Here is a 9,317-nt window from a genome sequence, read left to right as displayed (position 1 = left end):
AGATACCCTTGGTTGTCTGGCTTCTTTAATTCAACGTGAATATTTTGAGATTTATCTATGTTGTTTGTATCAAGAGTTCATTCTTTTTTAAATTGTTGATTTGTATTCCATTGTACAAACGCTATACACGTCATTTAGCCATTACCTGTCACTAGTAACTGGATGGTGTTTCCAGCTTGAAGCTAGTGCAAGTGAAGCTGTGAAAGTCGGTGTTCAAGTCTGATGTGGACACAGGACTTATCTCTCTTGGATAAATACCTCTGAATGGTATATCCTGATATGGAGGGATAGCCAAGATATATGACTCACTAAAAAATAAATATAATATGAATACTTTGGTCTCATTCATGTACATTTTAAAAATGCACATGATTCTATATATGCTTCAACACCAAATTCATAATTTGGCTGAATTCCAAAATGCTGGTGGTTAAAAAATCAATATTCAGTTAAAACTGAGACTGGAACAGATTATATCATCCTAGAATGAACTTCATTCCAGACTTATTCTTAACTTCCAATATTGTTACAAACGTACTAGTCACACCTTTAAAGACTACCATCATGGTGCAGGAACTGGTTCCACAGCAGGGTCGTGGGTGAGCAGATCTGTCACGGTATCACACATTTTCAACAGGAAAATAACTCTTTCAATTAGTGTGGCTTTTTTTTGACTGTGTGGCTGCGGCATCTTAGTTCCCTCACTAGGGATTGAACCCAGGCCCTCAGCAGTGAGAACTCAGAATCCTAACCTCTGGACCACCAGGGAATTCCCATTGGCATCTTTAATAACATCTTTTTTTCCTTCCTTTCATCTTTCTTTCCTTCCTTTCTTCCTCCCTCCATCTCTCCTTATATATACACATACATATATATGTATGTATATATATATATGTATCTCTGTCTATCAGATATAATCCCTTGAATCTATTTCTCACTTCCATTGTATAATGGTAAGGGATTTGATTTAGATCATGCCTGAATGGTCTAGTGGTTTTCCATACTTTTTTCAATTTAAGCCTGAATTTGGCAATAAGGAGTTCATGATCTGAGCCACAGTCCCCTCTGGTCTTGTTTTTGCTGACTGTATAGAGCTTCTCCATCTTTGGCTGCAAAGAATATAGTCAATCTGATTTCAGTATTGACTATCTGGTGATGTCCACGTGTACAGTCTTCTCTTGTGTTGTTGGAAGAGGGTGTTTGCTCTGACCAGTGTGTTCTCTTGGCAAAATTCTGTTAGCCTTTGCCCTGCTTCATTCTGTACACTAAGGCCAAATTCGCCTGTTACTTCAGGTATCCCTTGACTTCCTACTTTTGCATTCCAGTCCCCTATAATGAAAAGGACATCTGTTTTGGGTGTTAGTTCTAGAAGGTCTTGAAGGTCTTCATAGAACCATTCAACTTCAGCTTCTTCAGCATTACTGGTTGGGGCATAGACTTGGATTACTGTGATACTGAATGGTTTGCCTTGGAAATGAACAGAGGTCATTCTGTCGTTTGTGAGATTGCACCCAATAACTGCAGTTTGGACTCTTGTTGACTATTGAGGGCTACTCCATTTCTTCTAAGGGATTCTTGCCCATAGTAGTAGATTCAATGGTCATCTGAGTTAAATTTGCCCATTCTATTCCACTTTAGTTCACTGTTTCCTAAAATGTCGATATTCACTCTTGCCATCTCCTATTTGACAATTTCCAAATAGATGGTAGATGTCACCACCCTTATGGCAGAAAGTGAAGAAGAACTAAAGAGCCTCTTGATGAAAGTGAAAGAGGAGAGTGAAAAAGTTGGCTTAAAACTCAACATTCAGAAAACTAAGATCATGGCATCTGGTCCCATCACTTCATGGCAAATAGATGTGGAAACAATGGAAACAGTGAGAGATTTTGTTTTGGGGGGGCTCCAAAAATCACTGCAGATGGTGACTGCAGCCATGAAATTAAAAGACACTTGCTCCTTGAAAGAAAAGCTATGACCAACCTAGACAGCATATTAAAAAGCAGAGGTATTACTTTGCCAACAAAGGTCCATCTAGTCAAAGCTATGGTTTTCCCAGTAGTCATGTATGGATGTGATAGTTGGACTACAAAGAACACTGAGCGCCAAAGAATTGATGCTTTTGTTTTTGTTTTTGTTTTTTTTGAATTGATGCTTTTGAACTGTGGTGTTAGAGAAGACTCTTTTTTTTTTTTTTTTTGGCAAAGACTCTTGAGAGTCTCTTGGACTGCAAGGAGATCAAACCAGTCAATCTTTTTTTTTTTTTTTTTTTAATTTTTTTATTAGTTGGAGGCTAATTACTTCACAACATTTCAGTGGGTTTTGTCATACATTGATATGAATCAGCCATAGATTTACACTTATTCCCCATCCCGATCCCCCCTCCCACCTCCCTCTCCACCCGATTCCTCTGGGTCTTCCCAGTGTACCAGGCCCGGGCACTTGTCTCATGCATCCCACCTGGGCTGGTGATCTGTTTCACCATAGATAGTATACATGCTGTTCTTTTGAAACATCCCACCCTCACCTTCTCCCACAGAGTTCAAAAGTCTGTTCTGTATTTCTGTGTCTCTTTTTCTGTTTTGCATATAGGGTTATCGTTACCATCTTTCTAAATTCCATATATATGTGTTAGTATGCTGTAATGTTCTTTATCTTTCTGGCTTACTTCACTCTGTATAAGGGGCTCCAGTTTCATCCATCTCATTAGGACTGGTTCAAATGAATTCTTTTTGACGGCTGAGTAATATTCCATGGTGTATATGTACCACAGCTTCCTTATCCATTCATCTGCTGATGGGCATCTAGGTCATCTTAAAGGAAATCAGTCCTGAATATTCATTGGAAGGTCTGATGTTGAAGCTGAAGCACTAATACTTTGGTCACCTGATGCGAAGAACTGACTCAATGGAAAAGACTCTGATGCTGGGAAAGATTGAAGGCAAGAGGAGAAGGGGATGACAGAGGATGAGATGGTTGGATGGCATCACTGACTCTATGGACATGAGTTTGGACAAGCTCCGGGAGTTGGTGATGGACAGGGAAGCCTGATGTGCTGCAGTCCATGGGGTCGTAAAGAGTTGGACAGGACTGAGCGACTGAACTGAACTGAACTGAACTGATATGTATTTCTCTCTCTATATATATATATAAATAGATATAGATATGAGAGAGTGTGTAGAAATACAGAGGAAAAGGAGGGGCCCCAAGTTTTGTTCTCATTCTGCTAACTCCTTTCCTCCCTCCTTCCCTTCCTTCCTTTCTTTCATTGGAGCAGAATACAATTTAGGAAGTCATTTTTCAGCAACATGTTTTCTAGAAGGAACTTTGTACCTAGGATTTATAGATTGGTCAACTCTCCAAAATCTTTTTATTTCAGTTATTGAAAATGGTTGGCAATGAATAGGAATTATTTCAAAAAGCTCAGTTTAAGTTTTTGAATGCAGTAGACTCAGAGCTATACAGGATTGTCTTTTCAAAGTAGTCTCATAGGATCTTTATAAAATGGTAGTAAAATACACATAACATAAACTTTACTAGCTTAGCCATTTGTATAAGTATACAGTTCAGTGGCCTTAAGTACATTCATATGGTTGTGCAACCTTCACCCCCATCCATCTCCAGAACTTTTATCATCTTGTAAAACTGAAATTCTGTACCCATTAAACACTAACATCCCAATCCTCTTTCCCCACAGCTCCTGGCAACCACCATTCTTCCCATTTGTATGAATTTGTCTACTTTAGGGACTTCATATAAATGAAACACTACAGTATTGGTCCTTTTATGGCTGGCTTACTTCTCTGAGCATAATGGTCTCGGGTTTCATCCACGGAGCCTGCCCTTTTGAAGTTAGAAGAATGAGAACAAAGTTTGTGGCCAATCCTTTTTCTCTGTACGTCTACACACTGTATTTCTGTACACTAAAAGTGTACTTTTACACACTTTTTCTTATGTGTGTATATATATTGTTATATGTGATTTGGGAGTTTTTCTTCTTCTTTTTTTTTTTTTTTTTTAGAAAGAAAATCACTTTATTCTAATTAAATCACAAACAATAACATCAGAAAAGCACGCTTAAGAGGCCACAACCACCTCTTCTGCCCAATCCCAAACTCAATACCATCTCAATGAACTTCTATATAGTGACGACACCCTCTTCCACTGCAATGGTGAAGAACAAAAGCTACTAATGATTAAGGAGAGGTTTAACGGGTGGTCTCACAGTTCACATCTTCACTACTAATTATATTTTAAATGCTAAATCAACATGGTCACGAGAGGTGATTTTTCATGTCTTCAACTGGAACTTCTTGATTAAGCTAATCCGTTGGCCAATCTGCACTGCTTCAGCACCTCGCTGAAACCCTCGCAGAGTTTAAGGTCACCCTGGCTCTGGGCACACTCCAGGAACTGCTTCACCTCGTAGAAGCAGGGGCCGTTCTGCTGCAGCTGTGCCGGCTGGGCTCCCTGAGGCTCCTGCAACGTTTAGGACTGGTAAGTGATGTCAGGCCTTGAGGGTTCAGCACTGCTTCCTCCACTGAAGCCCCCAGTGAGGGCGTGACCCAGAGTGTGGCCGACGGCAGAGCCCACAGCCACGCCAGCAGCAGTGGTTGCCATCTGCGCCATCAGGCCTGGCTGCCGGGGAGCAGCAGCAGGGGAGCCAACAGCAGATGGCGGAGCCGCTGCTGGTGGCTGAGCTACGGGCGCTGGCCTGGGCGCTGCTCTCATCTGAGGCGCGCGGCTGGCAGGAGGGGCCACGCGGGAAGTGCGGCTTCGGCTTCCACGAGGCATCTTGACTGCACTCCTAAGCGACGTAGACAAGCGGGACACTCAGAGACCCCGGCGGATTCTGCGAAGAGCGACAGCGGAAGTTCGGGAGTTTTTCTTCTTTTAAAAATTTTTTTATTTATTTATAGCTGCACTGGGTCTTCATTGCTGCACATGAGCTTCCTCTAGTTGTGGCGAGCGGGGGCTACTCTTCACTGTGGTGTGTAGGCTTCTTACTGTGGTGGTTTCTTTTGTTTCGGCACAGGCCCTAGAGCTCTCAAACGTCAGTATTCAGTGGTGTACCAGCTTAGTTGCCCCACAGCAAGCGGGATGTCCCCAGCCCAGGGATGGAACTATGTCCCCTGCACTGGCCAGCAGATTCTCAGCCACTGGATCACCAGGGAAGTCCTGGAGTTTTCCTTCTCTGGAAAGTCTAAACTGATAACAAAGCTGACATTCTGCATTTGATTCATGTTGAGAAGATGTGAAGGAATTCCTAAACAATTTCTTTTTTCCTTGAAATGATCATGGCCCAGTTGGAATTAAATGACAAATAATTAAAATCCTTAAGGGATATTTTGCTCATTCACTTCAAACAACTCTACCTGTGTTAGTGTGTTAGTTGCTCGATCATGTCCAACTTTTTGCAACCCCACGGACTATAGCCCGCCAGGCTCCTCTGTCTATGGGATCCTCCAGGCAAGAATACTGGAGTGGATTGCTATTCTCTTCTCCAGAGGATCTTCCTGACCCAGGGATTAAATCTGGTCTTCCTCGTTGCAGGCAGATTCTTTACCGTTTGAGCTACATAGAAGTCTATTTACCATTTGAGCTATAGGAAACAATTTTTCAGATCCTAGAATTTTAATTCTCTCTAATCTCCATTGCTGTCCTTGTATTAATACTTAGTTTTTAAATAAACATCTGTTGACTTCAAAAAGGACTTTTTAATCTTTCCTAAAGTTATCAAACTCGGTCTTAATATTTGCACTGATGATCTATTGCTTCATTTACTTAACTATTTGAAATTCTAAATGATGGCTTTTATTCACAATCCTAACAGCTTTTACACAAGTTATTTCAACATTTTTCTTTTGCAATGATAAATATAAACTTTAACTGAAAGAATTTCCACATAAAACACTTGGGGTGATAGTTTCCTCTAAATTATATTCAAAAAAAAGAAAAGAAACAAGCAAACAAAAATAATAAATTACATCTAAGACGACTCCTATGTTTAAAAGTGATTGTTCATATGATGACAATCAATGACTTGTGTTGAGGGGCTTCCCTGGTGGTCCAGTGGCTAAGACTCTGAGCAACCGATGCAAGGGGCCCAGGTTTAATCCCTGGTCAGGGAACTAGATCCCACACGCTCCAACTAACAGTTCACATGCCACAGCTAAGACTTGGCACAGCAAAATTAATTAGTTAATTATTTAGTTTAAAAAAAAGACCTTGTGTGGATAGATGGTCCTATGCTGAGTAGCTATGGTGATAGTTGAATCAGAGATGGCAAACATTTTCCATAAAAGGCCAGACAGGAAGTATTTTAGGCTTCTCAGGCCAATTTCGATTTCAACTACACAACTATGCCTCCTAGTTTGAAAGTAGCTATAGATAATTACCTGAACAGACGGGTGTCATGGGTTGCAATAAAACTTTATTTACAAAAACAGAAAAGAAGCTAGGTTTGGCTTCAAGGTGGGAAATTGCAGACCCCCTGATGTAGCTGTTAATTGTGCAAGCACAAGACTAAGCATGCCAGGTTGACAGTAAGTTGGCATTTTACTCTTCAATCTTCCACAGGACAAAGATAAAGCCAAACAGCAGAATTTGGCAGAACGCTGAGGCTGAGCTGAACTACAGAGCTTCCAGAATATAAACCAGAATACAAGTTACAAAACATTTTCAGAAAGATAAACAATTGTCAGCCTAATTCCCTCTGGGAGTGGAAAGGAGGTGGGCGGGAGTAGGGAAATTTTCCTTCTGCTTTTACATCCTTATTTACTCTGAATCTTTTATCTTGTGCATTTTATTAAAGTTAAAAATCCTTTAAAGTTATTAAACTTTAATGTTATTAAAGTTTCCTCACTGAATGATTTGGTATACATAGGATCAGAGTTTGATGTTTTGTATCAAACAAATACTTGCTGTTGTGACACCTTTTTTAAAGTAGAAGATTAAAATTAGCAGACCTTATGAAATTCCTTTGTCATGATCATAGGTGGCAACTTTTGTCAGATAATTATGACTTAGTCTGTTTTTTGGCACTGGGCAGTCACTGCAAGATCAATCTATGATGGCAACCTATGTTCAAAAGGCTATAAGAGTCACAAATAAGGAACATATTGGACTAAATTATATTTAAAGTCATGAATAGTTTAATTCAGTTCATTGATTCTGTCTTTAGTCTTCTCCTATCAGCGTGATCATATTCATAACAACACATTTTTACCAAAAGTTCCTTTATAATTCACGATAGTTTTGTGTTATGAGGCAAAATATTTATCAACAAAACTTGGAGAAATATTAGTGACTGAAGTGTCTTGAGTACTTATCATGAGCCAGACACTGTGTTAGGTGCTTACCATGGATTGTAATAATCAGTGATCACAACATCCCTATGAAGTCAGTACTAATATTATCCCCATTTTACAGAGGATAAAAATGAGGCTTAAAGAGGTTTACAAGTTTGTCGAAAATGGTACAGTAGTGGTTTTTAAGAGTTGAGCCTAGCCTAAGGAGTCTGATTTGAATCTTTCCCCTCACTCCGGATATGTGACCCAACGAGAAAGGATGGAGTGAATAATTCAAAAACATTTCAAATTGGCAACAGAATGTACTCTATGATTTCCCAGTGCGTAAGGAAGTGGGTAGATGAATAACTTAGAAGTGGCACCAAACTCACCCCCTTACATGTTATTACCTTAGCATATTGACCAAAGCTGGTGTTCCATTTCTGACCAAATGTCATTTAGGCCCAAGGAGGAAACAGTACTTTTCAGAGCATCTGTAAAACTTGTTCAGCTTTTAAAATTCACTGGTGTTACTGGACCCACGAACTGAAGAGTAACTGTATTGAAAAAATATCAACATCCTCAATTCAATTCCTCCTGTAACCTCAAGGTTCTAATGCAGTAGAAACACTACACCGTTTCTGGAAATGCTTGGGAATGCCAAGAAACACATGATCAGAAGCAGGCTGAACTAGAATGAGGGACAGATGTGATAAAAGGAAAGAAACAAGTAGGATCTGGAGGATGTGGTAAATGTCCAGGCCAAAGAAAGAGGAATAGGAATCTTAGCGGCAGAAGATGAAGCAGGGTGTGTGGTTGGGTATGTACAGATGAAAAGAGGAAATAATGGGAACATTCTAACAAGGCAGTTCCCTCGGATCCTTGAAAGTCCACGTTTGCCCTCTGAATGACTTAGCCCATATAAGGACAGTGTTGACAACCAAGCCAAGTTACTGCCAACTAGAGTTTCACGAGACAGTTAGTTGGACCAAGGAGACAGGAAGGTCAAACTCGCGGGTCATGATGGCCCAGCAAGCTTTCACCATTGTGCCTGAAGTTTCCTCTGTCTTTACTTTTTCCTCTTTTGGTGAGGTCTGGCTGAAAACAGAGTAGTGAAACTTGTAAATAACCATCAAGTTTTATTTCCATTTTTCTTGTCCAAGGTCCAACTCCTTGGGAGCCTGGCAACTCTGTGGTCATCTAATTAATCTGAAAATCCAACATTATTGGTATGTGAACAGTGTCACCACACTCTTCCCCAGAGGTTAAATTCGTCCAAGTGCTTCACTACTGGGCTTTAATATCTCAGCCATTAAATGAAATAGCACATATCCAGATGACCACATGCCCACCAAGAATGAAAGTACTAGGTGATATTCTATCCTGGGCTACCTAGCAGTCAGTTGATGAGCACTTGGTGGCAAGAAAGATGGTTAAGGGACTTCTCTGGTGGTACAGTGGATAAGAAGCTGCCTGCCAATTCAGGGGACATGGGTTCGATCCCTGGTCTGGGGAGATCCCACATGCCGCAGAGCAACTAAGCCCGTATGCCACAACTGCTGAGCCCAAGTACTGCAACTACTGAAGCCTCTGTGCCTAGAGTCTGTGCTCTGCAACAACAGAAGCCCGAGAACCATAAAGGAGAGTAACCCCCCACTCACTGCAACTGCAGAAAGCCCATATGCACCAATGAAGACCCAGGGCAGTCAAAAATAAATTTTAAAAAAGTTTAAATAGTTAAGAAAGAAAGATGGTTAAAAAAAATACATCCAGTGTATTATCTGATATAGTTCAGTGGTTTCTAGACTCTTGTACATCATAGTCTCCAGAGGTGCCTGGCAAGCATATTCCAAGGCTCTTTCTCCAGGGATTCTGATTGGATGAGTCAGAATGGGAAAATATTTTTAGCAAGGTCCTGTGTGCTTCTGGGATTTTGGACTGGCTTTTGAGAATGGCTATGTGCAATTGATCTTTACAACCTCTCGCCCCACTTTTATCACCCAGCCTCCCCTCACCTCATTCCCCTGTGCA

General features: G+C 40.7%; 1 pseudogene; it reads right to left on the bottom strand.

Moving 5' to 3' along the window:
- Positions 1-4,119: 4,119 nt before the first annotated feature.
- LOC122684765 lies at positions 4,120-4,873 on the bottom strand (annotated as a pseudogene).
- Between the last annotated feature and the right edge of the window lie 4,444 nt (positions 4,874-9,317).

This window comes from Cervus elaphus, chromosome 27 (assembly GCF_910594005.1).
Source record: "Cervus elaphus chromosome 27, mCerEla1.1, whole genome shotgun sequence".
NCBI lineage: Eukaryota > Metazoa > Chordata > Mammalia > Artiodactyla > Cervidae > Cervus > Cervus elaphus.
Note: the sequence above shows the minus strand (reverse complement) of the source record. Positions and strands in the feature narration are given on the sequence as shown.